The sequence below is a fragment of the Triturus cristatus genome, chromosome 6 (genome assembly GCF_964204655.1).
Source record: "Triturus cristatus chromosome 6, aTriCri1.1, whole genome shotgun sequence".
NCBI lineage: Eukaryota > Metazoa > Chordata > Amphibia > Caudata > Salamandridae > Triturus > Triturus cristatus.
In genome coordinates, this window is record NC_140589.1 from 681,384,625 (window position 1) to 681,401,556 (window position 16,932).

Genomic DNA, 16,932 nt, shown 5'->3' on the forward strand with positions numbered 1-16,932 from the left:
TACTGTATTTAGACACTTATTTGCCCATGTCTTCTTCCATACATTTTTAGCTATACATATATTACAAATATTTTTTTTTCATAAAGACACATATGTCATCAGCAGAAGATTGCGGTGAATTTGCAAGGTTTTTTAAATGCTAATTCCTAACTATAACGTGTGTGAAACCTATGGTTTTTTCAGTGAATTTGTACGGTTTTTTAAATGCTAAGTTACTTTACGCCATTCGTGGCGTGCGCGCCCACTTAACGCAGTGCGCACCGTGCGCGCACAGTGAGCACGCGGTGCGCTTCGCGCACCGCGCGCCCACTTTACGCAGTTAGTGCCGTGCACGCACGGTGGGCACGCGGTGCGATGACAAAGCAAGAAAGCACGTCAACAAATCTGTTTCTGCTTTCCTCCGTGACTATGGTATGGGTGCCATTTACCACAACAACTTGCGTTATGACATGCAAGACATTTATAGAGGAGATGGTGTGCACTTCAATGATGAAGGGAACAGAGTCTTCCTCTTGAACCTTAGACTCTGCATCGGTACTTACTTGTAGGTACCACTAAAAAATCATTTCATAAATACAACGGCTCTTTTTAGAGCCCCCTAATATCTAAACACTTAAATCTGATTTTCATTTTTTTTTTTTTTTTCTACCGTAAGCTTACCGTAAGCTTACCGTACGCGTACCCCGTGATTTTTTTTAAAATCAATAAATGTTTTTTTTGTACTTTTCTGTCCTTCTTTGACCCCCTTACAAATGTTAGGGGGTCTGTAACTCTCCTCATTGCCCCCTTTCCTTGTTTTCACTCTTTTTTTTCAGAGTGAAATACACAAAATGGCGGCCGCCGCTTCCTGGTTTCGGCCGATTCGAATGTTTACTAAGATCTAAGAGCCAATCAGAATCGCGCTCGCGCACGCCACCGTACGCTTACCGTAAGCGTACGGTAAGCGTACCGTAAGCGGGCTCAGATATATATATTGATTTAAAGGCTATTTTCTCAGAATCTACTGAACAGATTTACACCAAACCTACAAAAGGCACTTCCTTGACCTAGGGACTACCTCTGTGCCAAATTTTGAGTAATTCTGTTCAGCCGTTCGGGCTGTAGCTCGTTCTAAAGGTCCTATGGAAAAATGCATGGGAAAAACGCGTTTTGGGACCCCCCTTTTATCTCAGCCCCCGCTTGACAGATCCCCCCGAGACTTTCAGGGTAGGAGCGGAGCGTAGCGCCCCACCTATTTTGAGAAATTCGCGAGGATTCGTCGACCGGCGCCAAAGTTATTCAAAATAGAATGTTGAGGTTTTCCTATGGAAACGTGGTCCTAACTATAACTACCTACTGGCGACCGCCAGTAGGTAAATCTGTTCAGTAGATTCTGAGAAAATAGCCTTTAAATCAATATATATATCTGAGCCAGCTTACGGTGCGCTTACCGTACGCGTACGGTGACGTGCGCGAGCGCGATTCTGATTGGCTGTTCGATCTAAGTAAACATTCGAATCGGTCGAAACCAGGAAGCGGCGGCCGCCATTTTCTCTCTCGCACTATGAGGGGGGCAGCATAAACCAACGCAAAAAACATCTAAAGGGGCAGTATATTCAGTTCTTAACCACCCAGCATCGATATAGGTGTCCCCCAACAACCCCCAAGGCCAAAAAAACAATTTTAATTTTTTTTGAAAAATCGCCGATTACGCTTACCGTACACGTACGGTAAAAATTAATAATAAAAAAAAAATTATCCACACTTTCCCCACCCCGTGTGCAAATGGTGCCCGAAGGGCACCATTTGTGCATGGCATATGTATTAATGGATACAACAAATGAATACCTTTCACAACGAAGCGCATAATATGTCCCCCATGTGCGCACGGTGCGCGAAGCGCATCGTGCGTACATGGCCCATCCCGCGTAACGTGGGCACGCGGTGCATGCAGCGCACGGAACGAACTGCGTTAACTGGGCGCGCACGCCACGAATGGCGTAAAGTAAATTAGCATTTAAAAAAACGTACAAATTCACTGAAAAAACCATAGGTTTCACACACGTTATAGTTAGGAATTAGCATTTAAAAAACCTTGCAAATTCACTGAAAAAACCATAGGTTTCACACAAGTTATAGTTAGATGGACATTTCACTCGTAAAAAACCAATGAAATTCCCCCATTATAGTTAGTGCAGGCAACTATAACTCACGCGACCGCAATCCTCTGCTGATGACATATGTGTCTTTATGAAAAAAAAAAATTTGTAATATATGTATAGCTAAAATTTAATGGAAGAAGACATGGGCAAATAAGTGTCTAAATACAGTATTAGCATCAGCAGAGGATTGCGGTCGCGTGAGTTATAGTTGCCTGCACTAACTATAACGGGGGAATTTCATTGTTTTTTTACGAGTGAAATGTCCAGCTAACTATAACTTGTGTGAAACCTATGGTTTTTTCAGTGAATATATATATATATATATATATAGATATATATATATATATATATTTATATATATATATATATACACACTCCACAAACGAATGGGAACACCCGCTGCCTCCAGACCAAAGGGCTCGTCGAAGTAAAGACTAAGCCTGGGCGAAGCACTACACTACGCTCGCGTAGTTTGCGAAGTTCGCGCTACGTCGCACTACGCGAACTGCACGTAGCACAGTGCGAACACGCGTAGCGTAGTGTTGCGTAGTGCTGCGGTCATTTTTTGCTTGCTCGCGGTCCTCAACGTCAAGTTGGCGACCGCGAGCAAGCAAAATTACATCCCGGCGAGACTTTTTCCTTGTTCGCGATCAGCAACATCAAGTTGGCGATCGCGAGCATGGAAAATAAACCTCGCGATGAGAAACTACCAGTTCGCGTTGAGAAAGCTGCCGCTCGAGTAAAAATCTACTCGAGCAGCAGAAAACTACAGCTCGCACTGTGCAAGATGCCATTTTCAATGATTGCACAGTGCCGGTTGCTTGTCCGCACTGTGCAATCATTGAAAACAACATCTTGCACAGTGCGAACATGTTACTACGCAGTTCGCGAAGTGCTACGCGTAGCTCGCGTAGTGCGAACTTCACTTTGCGTAGCTACTTCGCGAACTACGCCCACCCTTAGTAAAGACCTCCCAGTCACGGTCATCAGTAATTTCGCCAAACTTTCACAACAAAAGCAATCGACGGCGTGTCTGTGCGCAAAAAATATTTTTTAATGCCAGCTGAAAATGCTAGATGCGTTTCGCCTGTCCTGCAGGCTTGTTCACTAACAATTCAATAAAGTTACCATGGCTTTTTTAACTGTGAATGTGAACAAGTCACATGTGAACTACAACAATAAAACTGGACAACAGACTAGTAGTTTCTCGTAGTGTGTCACAGGGGTTGAAGTTAATTAAAGGTAAAATACCAAAATACAAACTCAATTAATCATAATCATTTCATAATGAAACAGCATGGATTTCATTGCGTTATATTTTTAGAAATTATATTATGCAATTTGTCATTAGCGCATTTTTTTCCCCAAACACGCTAAGCCACAATTTTGACCCTGGCGGTCCAATCATAGCCTGTGCTTATTGCAAAGACCGGAAACTGTTAACGAACCAGTGTTACATCAGTATTGAATAAACCAATGATTTGGTATGACCAAATAGTCAAAGTTAAGTGTGTCCAATACAATAATTGACAGAAATCAGATAGACAATACGTATAATTATGCCCAAGTGGGCAAAATGCGCATAATTACACAAATTGAGAACCCTGTGCACCACATATCGTCTGTAATGTAACAATGTCCAAGTAACTAAAATTAAAATAAAACCTGAAAAGAGATCGGGAGGAATCTATAAATGGGTATGTAAATCTTCTTCCATGTTTAACCCATCTGGGATCTTTGTGTTAAGTTTAATAATGTAGCAGGATTCTAGTTTACGCAATTTTTTCTCATGGTTGCCACCTCTGCTGTTCAATGGAATGGCATCAATGACAAAATAAGAGAGACCTTCAGCATTCTTGGTGTGGTACTGTTCGAAGTGTCGGGCCACGGTGTAAGATTTATCCCCATTTTTAATGGCACGCAAATGTTGCAGCACTCTTTTATGTACAGGAAGGATGGTAGAGCCTATGTATTTCAAGCCACATGGGCATTGGAGCACGTAGACAGCATAGTCTGTTTTGCAAGAAAATTTTCCCTTAATTTGTTGTTCAGACTTCTGAGCAAAGCCTCATGGGAAACTGGTAGTGTTTTTGCCAAACATGCACGCCTTACATTTGAGGCATTTAATGAAACCATCCCTTCTACTCAACCATGAACTGATCGGTCTCTTTTGAGTATCACTGGGTAGCATATTGCTAACCAGAGCTTGATGGAGAGATCTGGCTTTTCTGAAAGTGAACTGTGGTCTCCTTTGTATAAATTTACCTAGCACAGGATCATTACGAATAATATGCCAATGTTTGTAGATGATAGTTTTTAATTCATTTTGCTGGCTGTTGTAAGTGGTGATAAGTCTACACTGATTAGTATCTGATTGCGATGGTTTGGCTGATTTGCTATCCTTATTGAAGAGTATCTGCTCTCTGATTTTCTTTTTTACTTTATGGATAGCTTGATTCAGGCATGTTTCAGAGTAGCCTCTGGCTTGAAAGCGGGATTTAAGACATGATAGTTCCTTATCTAGATCCTGCTCCTTGCTACAATTGCGCATAGCCCTGAGGCATTCCCCATAGGGGATACTCATGACTAGTTTGACTGGATGGAAACTAGTAGCATGTAACAACGTGTTTCCATCTGTAGACTTACGATAGAGTTTAGTATGTAGTTTGCCATCACTTACATACACTGTAAGATCCAAAAAAATGATCTCAGAAGCACTAATTACACTAGTCAGTTTTAAATTTAAATCATTTGTTTGGAGTTTTTTAACAAACTCCTCGGCACTTTTTTCAGTGCCTTTCCAAATAATAAAAAGGTCGGCGATATAACGACTCCAGTGTATTACATTATTCTGCCACTGAGCATGCCATAGCGACTGGACCACCTGCTCCTCCCACCAGCCCATATGCAAATTAGCATAGCTGGGGGCGAAGCAGGTGCCCATCGCCGTCCCGCATATTTGATGATATAATTCACCATTAAACAAGAAAAAATTGTTCTCAAGGCAGATGGCAATCATTTTGAGTAACATTTGTGTATGGTGCCAAAATTTTGCGGGACGGTTCCCTAAGAAATATTTGCATGCATTGATGCCATCTTTGTGGCGAATACTGGTGTACAGAGTGGTAGCGTCTATGGTCATCAATAGAAAATCAGCTTCCCATGGAACATCATATACTTTACGTAAAAAGTCACTTGTGTCTAAGATAAACGATGGTAGAAGTTTCACAAGGGGGCATAAGAATGAATCAACAAATTTGGAAGTATGCTCGAATGCACTCCCTATGGCCGAGATGATGGGACGGCCAGGGGGATTTGTGATGTCTTTGTGGACTTTGGGGATAAGGTATAAGACCGGAGTGGTCGGGCAGATAATTTTTAGAAAGGACATTTCATCTTTGCTTATCAAGCCTTGTCGACTCCACTCAACCAACAAAGTATTATACAATAAATAACACTCTTGCATGACATTTTCTTTTACCTTGACATAGTTTAACCTATTATTGAGTTGTTTGTATGCCTCTATTAGGTACTGCTGCCTACCCCAAAGGACCACATTGCCACCCTTATCCGCATTACGGACAATACAATCATTGTCATTGCTCAATTTCTCAACCAAGTTATAATAATCTTTAGACTGTTGAGTAAATGACTTCTTCTTTCTATTTAATGATTTACATAGACTTTTGACTTCATTGATTACCAGTTCGTTGAATACATCTACAGAATCTCTCGCTGTTAAAGGGGTAAACTTGGAGGTTGGTTTGAAGTTGGTTAATGTTTCAATGTTAATATCAATTCCTTCCTTATGAGCCAATATCGGCATCTGGTCACTAGTACTCATCACATCGGAGGAACCGCTGTGTTGTACATTAGGATCATCCAAGTGTCCAAGTTCATGTAGTTCCAGCATTAGATTCATGTCATCAACGCCCAAGTTTTCATATTGCACATGCGCAGACGCATGGACGAGCGTTGTAGATTTAGTCGGGGCTACTGCAAAAAATTTCTTTAGTTTCAAGGACCTAACAAATTTGAATAGATCAACTCTCGTTTTCACATAGTCCATATCAATTTGTGGACAATACGAAAGCCCAAGCTTCAATATGTTCTTCTCTTTTTCTGAGAGCACGATATTAGTCAGATTGACTATTGCTGTTTCATTGGTGCCGTTTATTTGTTCACTTTGGATTTGGGCTTCTCTCTGTCGTTTACAAAGTTTTGAGCCTTTGCGCCTCTTCCTCCTCTGCCTCTTGCTCTTTGTGGTCTGATATTTGTAGGGGGTCTTGGACGAAGATTGAAACGTCTCTCCTCCCTTAAAAAATCAAATTCATCGACCACAGATGGAATGGCTGCTCCTGCCAAATTACTTGGCCCTTCCTCTACATCCGTGTCAAGTTCGGAACTGGGGATACTGCTTTGCTCAGAGAAACGCACTTGGCCTGTTGACAGATTGGCATTCATTTATATATATATATATATATATATATATATATATATATATATATATATATATATATATATATATATATATATATATATATACGCAACACTCCTTCTTAGCCTCAATGGGCCCACCTAGTAAAGGAGCATGGACCACATTTCAGTGCAGACTTGAAAGTTTACTTTTCCGCTCGGACCTCAGCAGCCATGACGCGTTTTGACCCGACTAGGATTTTGCTCACCCCGGAAAGTAGGTTTTCTTTTCAACCATTTGTCTTAACATTTTACTACTTTTTTTCTTTTTTTCTTAAAGTGACAGATGCCATAAGGTGTAAACATAGACATGGAACACAGATTTCATGGTCGTCAATGAATTTGGTTGCAGGTTTATAAATACTAAAAACAGTGCAGGTATAAATACCAGAATGTAATAGTTAAAACCTATAAACCAATAATTCTAAAACCATAAAACTGCTTAAGTACTGTTATTAAATATTAAAAGCACTAAAAGTCATACTTGATGATAAACCTTGGTTTATGCAGCAAATGAGCCTTTTTAAGGCCGTCCAGATATAAATATCCCAATTTTCTTGTGCACATTCTCAAAATTTTAACAAGTTAGCCAAAGTGCACATGCATATACAGTACAAATCATGTAAACCGATCATATGTAAACCTTACGGCAAAAGGTGCCCAGTGCAAGTTGAATTTTTTTTTAAATGCTTGTGCATTAACTTCTAATATACAATATGTGTTGAATTCTAACCCGTGTATATTTTAAAAGATGGGAATACAGTGTTGGCTATAATTTAGAAAACCCCCTGTATTTTATCAATATCCTGATGACTGATGATGTCCTTGTCTTGTTCACCCCTACTCATCTTAGCTATAGACATGTATATCATTTCTCTGTTGCGTTTAGGCCTCTCGGGTGTTTTGTATTGAGGTTTAAAATATAACATGATTCCAATTGTCTAAGGGCCTTTTCCCTGTCACCTCCTCTCTTGTTGGGGGAATAGAATCAATCAGAAAATATTTCAACTCTTTAGGGTCCGCATTGTGAACTTCCCTAAAATGTCTGGCCACCGGTGGCCAGACATTTTAGGGAAGTTCACAATGCGGACCCTAAAGTACTCCAGCACATAAGGGCAATAATGAACTTTTCTTGTTTACTATATCCCAAAATGAATCTGAAGGTGTCCATTTCTTTTTCTTTTTCTTCTACCTCAACGTGTTTATTGAGGAGGATCTCTCTTGGGATAGAGTTGCTTTTCTTGATGGCTGCATCTATGCAGTGTGACGTGTAGCGCCTTTCTAGGAATCTTCTTTTACTGTTGTCTTGGGCTATCTTAAGATCCTCTTCACAACTGCAGATGCATCTTAATCAGAGCATCTCCCCATATGGTATGCTCTGAATTAAATGTTTAGGATGTGAACTTCCAGCATGCAACACTGCGTTACCTGCTGTAGGTTTTCTGTGGAGTTTGGTTTCTAGATTGCCATTTTTGATGAAAACCTGTACATCTACGAAGGTGACACTTTCCGTACTGACTGATGCAGTAAAATACAGGTTCAATTGATTAACATTAAGCCCCGCAATGAATTTGTCTGCATCAGCTTTCATTCCCTGCCAAACTAGGACAAGATCATCTATGAACCTCCACCAAACTTTGATGTTATGTTTTACAAATTTGCGTGCTCCTTGAGTAGGGCCAGCTCCTCCCACCACCCCAGATGTAAGCAGGCATAGCTGGGGGAGAAACTGGCCGCCATAGCAACACCTCGTAGCTGTTGGTACAAATTATTCTGAAACATGAATATGTTATTACAAAGGCAGAATTTTACCATATTCATCAGCATGAGGTAATGTTGTGCATATTGTGGTCCTCTTTGAGCTAAAAAGTACTGTAATGCTCTTAGACCGTCTCGGTGGTTTATAGACGTATATAAGGAAGTCATATCAAGGGTGATTAAAGGAAAGTCATCTTGCCAAGTACAGTTCAACATTTTAGATAAAAAGTCACTTGTGTTTCTAATATATGAGGCAAGCTGTTGTACGTGTCCTTGCAGATAAAAATCTATGTATCGTGATGTGTTTTCGAGTAGACTATTGCGGGCTGAAATGATTGGTCTTCCGGGGGTTGATGGGTGTTCTTTTGTATTTTGGGTATGAAATATAGAATTGGCTTTACTGGATTATCATGTTTTCATAAATTTTAATTCATCAAGTGTTAGCAGTTCTGCGTTTTTCCATGCTACCAGTTTTGTTTAGTAGTCATTGTATACCTTCCTCAAAGTAAGTTGATCATTTCGGGGGTAGCATTCAGTGTCCCTCATTTGGCTCATAGCTTCTTTGACATAATCTATTTAATTCCACAGCACCAAATTGGCCCCTTTATCTGCATTTCGAATGACAATTTCGTTGTTTGTTTTTAATTTGGACCTTAATAAATGGTATTGTATTTCTTGTTTATTCGTCTTGCACTTGGTGGTGTTATAAATACTATGATTTAGTTGCTTAATGTCTGTCACGACTTGTTCATGAAATATATCGATGGTATCTTTTAGCATTACAGGATTAAACGTAGAGCGGGGCTTGAATGGTGTCTTTGATGTTTGCTGTATGTTTGTCCTGCTAATGCTTTCATCCTCATCAAGACTTTGACTTAGCATTCTATTCTCATTTATGAAATCCAGCATATCTGAAGCTGTTAAATTGAGCTGGGAAGGACTATTGGGCTGTTGCACTTCTTGATTATTTGTTTCTTCCGATCGTGCATTGTTTTGTTGCATGAAGTATTTTCTCAATTACATTTTCTTACACTTTTATAAATATCCATTCTTGTCGCCGCATAGTTGAAAGAGCTCTTGGGGCAATAAGAGAGACTTAATGAAAGAAGTTGTTCTTCTGCGCTGTTTAAAATTACATTGGTTAGATTGATCACAGTTGGATTATTTTTGGTTAGCTCTAGCTGTGTTACTGTCTCCAATTCCTCCCCGGCTGTCTTTTCTGTTGTCTTATGTTGTTGGATTCCGCATCGTCTGGCCCATCTCCTTTCCCAGCGTTTTGTTGTTCTGGTCTTGTTTGCTTGGTTTGCTGCTTTCTGGGGCGCAGGGTTTGCCTGCGCTCGAGGCATAAAAAATCTACCTCCTCTGCCAACGAAATTCTTGCCGGTATCCGTTTAAGTGTTTGTCTGCGCGTTTCTGCCTCTGTTTCACTTTCAGGGGCTGAGCTGAGTTCGGAGTTTGATGATGCCTCTGGTCCCGCTCTGTCAGCTGTGAAGGTTTAATCGGCAGCTTGCCCTCCCCCAAACTTCAAGACCTTTAGGGAGTCATATTTTTTCGCGAAAGTAAAAATACGCCCACTTTTGTAGTCGTTTCGGTCTCGGTGAAATTTGAATGCCTTCCTTTCACGAATTTTATCTTCTTCTTTCTTCAGTCGTTTGGTCATTTCATCTTTTAATTTTGTTAGTTCATCATCTGCCCTATTGTACTGAGTTCAATATTGAGTTCCTCGATCTGTTCAAGTAGTGTGGCTCGATCTTTTTCTGCGTATTTCACAAGGATAACCAGTAGCCTACGAAATGACTCCAGATTAGTTTCTGCCCACTCTTTCGTCATTTCTCTGTTCGGGTTCTCATAACTTGGAGCTATCAATATCCTAAGCCACCGCAGCACTCTACCGACATCCAGGTAATGCTGGAGGGATCTAGCTTCCCACCATTTACTCTGTCCAGTCCTCATAAATGTTTCTAATTGCCCTATTTTGTCCCTTAGACTGAGATTCCGTGGGCCCACTGCTGCATTGTGGGATATTGAGTTCATTTTGGGTGCTTTACTGTCATCGAACATGTCGGGCGCTGCCGCTTCCCGTTCTCTGAGCGCATCAGCTGTCATTCTGGTCCTGAGAGCAAATATTGATTTGAATTGAATACTGTGGTGAAGTTACCTAGCTTGTGCTGACTTCTTCCGTGTATTCCTGCAAAAACTCTTGACCCAGCTTTGCGTATTGCAGAAGCATCCATCTCTCACTCAGCTTGTTGCAGGTCAGGTGCCCTCTGCATCCTCCAACCCGTGTTTGCCTACAGTGGCTGCAGGGGTATCGTTGTCGTGTTTTTTGCTTGCTGGGGGACACTGCTGCTGATAATCCTCCTAGATTCGAATTACGCTTGATCCCAAGCTTTGGCTCCTTTGGTGATAGAAGTGCCCAGACTTCAGAGGGGGTCCGGGTTGAGCCGGAGGAGTCGAAACCGGCTGTATCAATCAGCAAGACTGCTTCTTAGCCTCGATGGGTTCACCCAGTAAAGGAGCACAGATCACATTTCAGTGCAGACTTGAAAGTTTATTTTTCCGCTCGGACCTCAGCAGCCATGACGCGTTTCGACCTGACTAGGGTCTTGCTCACATGACACGCCACGGAAGGTAGGTTTTCTTTTAAACCATTTTTTTTTTACATTTTACTCGTTTGTTTCTTAAAGTGACAGATGCCATAAGGTGTAAACATAGACATGGAAGACAGATTTCATGGTCTTCAACGAATTTGGTTGCAGGTTTATAAATACTAAAAACAGTGCAGGTATAACTACCAGAAAGTAATAGTTAAAACCTATAAACCAATAATTCTAAAACCATAAAACTGCTTTAGTATTGTTATTAAATATTAATAACACTAAAAGTCATACTTGATAATAAACCTTGGTTAATGCAGCTAATGAGCCTTTTTAAGGCTGTCCAGATATAAACATCCCAATTTTCCTGTGCACAATTTCAAAATGTTAACAAGTTAGCCAAAGTGCAAATGCATATACAGTACAAATCATGTAAACAGATCAGATGTAAACCTTACGACAAAAGATGCCCAGTGCAGGTTGAATTCTTTTTAAAATGCTTATGCATTAACTTCTAGTATAAAAAATGTGTCTAACACATGTATATTTTAAAAAATGGGAATGCAGTGGCGGCTATAATTTAGAAAAACCCCTGTGTTTTTTCAATATCCTGATGACTGATGATGTCCTTGTCTTGTTCACCCCTACTCATCTTAGCTATAGAAATGTATATAATTCCTCTGTTGCGTTTAGGCATCTCGGGTGTTTTGTATCGAGGTTTAAAATATAACATGATTTCAATTGTCTAAGAGCCTTTTCCCTGTCACCTCCTCTCTTGTTGGGGGGAATAGAATCAATCAGAAAATATTTCAACTCTTTGGGGTCCGCATTGTAAACTTCTTTAAAATGTCTGGGCACCGGGTATGACTGAACCTTGTTACTTATTGCCCTTATGTGCTGGAGTACTCTCTTGTTCCCCTACAGTATGGTACCGCCTCTGTAACGTAGGACACAAGGACACTCCAGCACATAGACTACATAGTCAGATTTGCATGTAAGGGCTTTGTTTATCTGTCTCCAAATGGTGTTTTATAGGAGTTTTTGTTTGTTCCGATCTGGCATGCCTTGCACACCTTGCATTTAAAAAACCCTTTCCTTTAGACTGTTTTCTTGTGACTCGGTTCTGCCTATATATATATATATATATATATATATATATATATATATATATATTTGCAAGACGGCTCCTGCAGGTTGTCAGATTTGCGCGGACAAGGAGTCACGGACCCAAAATTTCGTGGCTGAAACTTTTTTTTAATTCAATATGCCATATGACGCGTTTCGGGCATACAAAGTGCCCTTGATCACATGCGGAAACGCAGTCCGCTTTCTGTTTTTATACCTTTTACTGAAATTCACCCGTGATAAACATAAACAAAACACTATCAGTCTGAATGTTGTTTAAAATTGAAATAGCTAACAATACGCCATTGTTGATTGGTAAACACAGTTGAATACACATATAGGCACATAGTGTGTATTAGCGCCACAGTCATTATATTGCACATATATATCTCATTTGTATGAATACAATAGTCCTTTAATTAAATAGTAATAAAACCTGTTTGATAAAATCATGGTTAATTTAAAACCAAAATTAAATAATATAAATACATATAAATATATATACATACATTTATAAACAGATTTATCAAAATAAATTTTGTGTGTTAAATTAAAAACACATAGTGCACCATGTTGCCTATTATTGCTTAAATGCTTGAAAAATTTATGGACTGTAATTAGGTGCAACAAAATGCTGTGATTGATTGATTATTCAACAGGTTACTGTCTATTGGATTGACGTAAAGTGCATACATGTCACACTCATTATCTTTATAGCTTGTCCTAATTTTCTTAGTTTGATAGTGTGAATAAAGTGCTAAGTGCTGCCTTGGTAACTTGCAAAGTGCTAATGCGTAAATGCATAACATTCAAGTGCATGGCTATAAATATAAAAGGAGAGAAAGAAAAAGGAGAAAGTGAAGGGGAATAGTGGCTAGTGACGAACTCTAATAAACATTGTGGCTTCATTTTTATTTCTAACAGACTTGAATATTATGTTGTTCGTATAGCTTATTGTCCACGGGGAAGCTAGCTGTGTTGCAACGTGATCAGTACATAAGTGATAGAGTTGTCATTCTGTATGAAGATTTTAGGCTATAAAAGCTCTAAAAAAACTATATATGTGTCTCCAGTTCACCAGGTTATAAAAAAGATATTATTTTATAAAAAATTATGAAGGTCTTTTGTGTTATTCAGACCATTTGGATGTTTGCTATCTAGCTCAATAATGAACCGAGATTCAGATTGGCGCAGCAGACGTTCTTTGTTGCCATCTCTGCGGGGTTTTGGTACTGAGCTGATTACAAAGTAGCTTAAACAACTCAAGTTGTTGTTATGAAATTGTTTAAAATGCCTGGCGACTGGGTAAGCATCATCATTATTGACAATTGCTCGGATATGCTGCAATATCCTGACGTGCACCTGCAGCTTAGTGCTGCCCACATATCTTAAACCACAGGTGCAGGCCAGGACATATACCGCAAACTCGGTTTTGCAATTGTAGTGGCCCATGATTGACTTAGGTCTGGCATTGAATGGGGTAACATAGCAAGTTGTGTTAATCCCAAATTTGCAAGCTCTACAACTTGGACATTTGAAAAATCCCTGTTGTGGTTGCAACCACATTTTATTCTCGTGGCAGATCTCCGGGCTATTTTTAACCAGCTGTGTTTTCATGGATATGCCTTTCCTAAATGTGATAGTAGGATTATTAGACAATTGTGGTGCCAGTACCGCATCTGTGAGGATTATGGGCCAATTACGTATGAGAATTGATTTAATTTTTCTCTCTTGTTGATTATAGGTGATAATTAATCTCGGCTCAGAATCATCATTTTGTTTTGCTTGGGCAGTGACGCTTCTTGGTTCAAGAAGTTCTTCTCTAGTTTTTAGTTTAACTTTAGCCTGTGCTTCTTTGAGGACAGTTTCATCATAGCCTCTGTCTCTAAATCTTGTAATGGCTTCATTTGTGCATTTCTCTAAATCCTGTTCTTGGCTACAGATTCTCTTGATGTGAAGTAACTCTCCAAATGGAATACTCCATATTAAGTGTTTAGGATGCTTACTAGACGCGTGTAGCGTGGAGTTACCTGCCGTGGCTTTTCTATGTAGTGTCGTGGCCAATTGATCATTTTTAATGATAACCTCAACATCAAGGAATTCAATTCTTTCTGTGTCAATACTAGATGTAAATTTAAGATTGACCTTGTTATCATTGATGGTGTTAACAAATGTTTGTGCATTGTTTGCATTGCCTTGCCATACCACAAAAACATCATCGATATATCTGTACCAAAATTTAACATGTTGATTGTACAGCATTGCGTGGGTCCCCCTTAGGACCTGCTCCTCCCACCAGCCTACCATCAAACAGGCATAGCTGGGAGAGAAGCAGGATCCCATAGCCACTCCGCGCAGCTGTTTATACACATCTGTGCCAAATAGGAAAATATTGTTATTGAGGCACCATTCAATACATTCTAACAGCATGTTGTTGTGTTGGTAGGATTCAATAGGACGTAAATTTAAAAAGTATTTAATAGCTTGAAGTCCTATGTCGTGTTCTATGCACGTATAAAGGGATTCAATGTCTAATGTCATCAAAATCATGTTTTTTTCCCATTTGATGTTTTTAATCTTGTTCAGGAAATCTCCCGTGTCTCTCACGTAAGTAGGTAAATTCTTGACTGATTCTTGTAAGAAAAAATCAATATACTGAGAAACATGTTAGCTCATACTGTTGATGGCTGATATTATTGGGTGTCCTGGAATGGGTACAGTCTTTTTGTGAATTTTAGGAATGAAATAGACTATTGGAATTGCTGGGTGTTGTACTTGTAAAAAATTAAATTCCTCCTGTGAGATCATTCCTTCCCTTTTAAACTGGTACAGTTTTTTATTTAGAGAGTCTTTTGCTTTGCTATACTCTTTCCAGTTTGTTTTTGCATAGCATGTTTCATCTTGCAATTGCCGTTGCGCTTCTTCAATGTATTGAGTCTTTGGCCAAATGATGATGTTTCCTCCTTTATCACTTTTAGTGATGACCACCTCATGATTATTCTGCAATTTGTTGATTAGTTCTTGATATTGCATCTCGTTGTACTTATTTGCACGCTTTCACTTATTGGATTGAAGATTTAGTTTTTTCAACTCTTCTGTCACTGTTTCGTGGAAAATGTCTATCGCATCTTTTGGCATGTTGGGTATGAATGTTGATTTGGGTTTAAAGGGGCTGCTCCCAGCCGCTTGTTGGTGAACATCCATACCTACGAGCTGCTGCTGTGTAGACAGTTCTGTGGCAGTACTTTCTATTTGAGGTGATGTTCCTTCTTTAAGATCATATACAGTTCGTAACAGTGGAATGTCTCTGACTTGCAACCCTAATCCTTTTTTGGGGTCATGTTGTTATTGTTGTTTTAAGCCATTTTTTATTGTGAAAAACTTTCTTAGCTTGAGTTTCCGAATGTAGCCAAATAAATCTATCCTGGTTTGAACGTAATTGAAATCATTTGATGGACAGTACGACAAACCTAGGTTAAGCACTTTTTTCTCTGCTGTAGTTAAAGTTACCGTTGATAGATTTACAATGGTTTTGTTCTCCAAATTTGTTACTTGCGCCAGTAACTTCTTTTTGATTTTGCTTTTTGTTTTTTTGCGCCGCTCTCTTCTGTTGATGTTGCATTTTTTTCGGTGGCTATTATTTGCTTCCGCGGTCTTAATGTATTGCGTCGGTCTACTGCTAAAAAATCCACTTCTTCCCCCAAGCTTAATCTTCTTATTTCCATGTTCATTGTAGTGCTGTTGCTGTCTTCTGAGCCTATATCACTGCTGAAGGAGCTGCCATCAGATGGTATAAATGAATCCTTTGATGTACCCGCAACTTGTGGTTGAATAGTAATGTTGTCTTTACTTATTGCCCTTATGTGCTGGAGTACTCTCTTGTGCCCCTGCAGTATGGTACCGCCTCTGTAACGTAGGACACAAGGACACTCCAGCACATAGACTACATAGTCAGATTTGCATGTAAGGGCTTTGTTTATCTGTCTCCAAATGGTGTTTTATAGGAGGTTTTGTTTGTTCCGATCTGGCATGCCTTGCACATCTTGCATTTAAAAAACCCTTTCCTTTAGACTGTTTTCTTGTGACTCGGTTCTGCCCATATATATATTCACTGAAAAAACCATGGGTTTCACACACGTTATAGTTAGGACTTAGCATTTAAAAAACCTTAGAAATTCAGTGAAAAAAACATAGGTTTCACACACGTTATAGTTAGGAATTAGGATTTAAAAAACCTTAGAAATTCAGTGAAAAAAACCATAGGTTTCACACATGTTATAGTTAGCTGGACATTTTACTCGTAAAAAACCATTGAAATTGCCACGTTATAGTTAGTTCAGCTAACTATAACTCGCGCGCCCGCAATGCACTGCTGATGACGTCACATATTACATCACTCATGACATGGTCAGTGACATCACTCATGACATCACTGATGACATCTCAAATGACATTTGAAGGGTTGATATTCGATGCGCCTTTTGTCAAGATCTAATTTGCCATAGGGAGACCAGTGTTTCCCTAGTGAACAACAAAATAGATCAGCACATTTGTCGCTTTGAATAATTTTCCCATGCTTTCTTTCCTCTGTCCCTGCATGAACACAACGGTTCTTTTAAGAGCCAACCTTATCTTTCATCTTTTTTTTACATATGTTTTTAAAAACTTTTTTTTTTTTTTTTACCGTACGCGTACGGTGCGCGTACTTTTTTTTATTTTTTTAAAAAAACACTAAAAATCAATTATCACATTACAAGGTCCTTGAGAGACTACAATTATTATTATTGACTTACCATACTCACTCAAAAAAATATTTATTCATTTGTTTTTTTTAA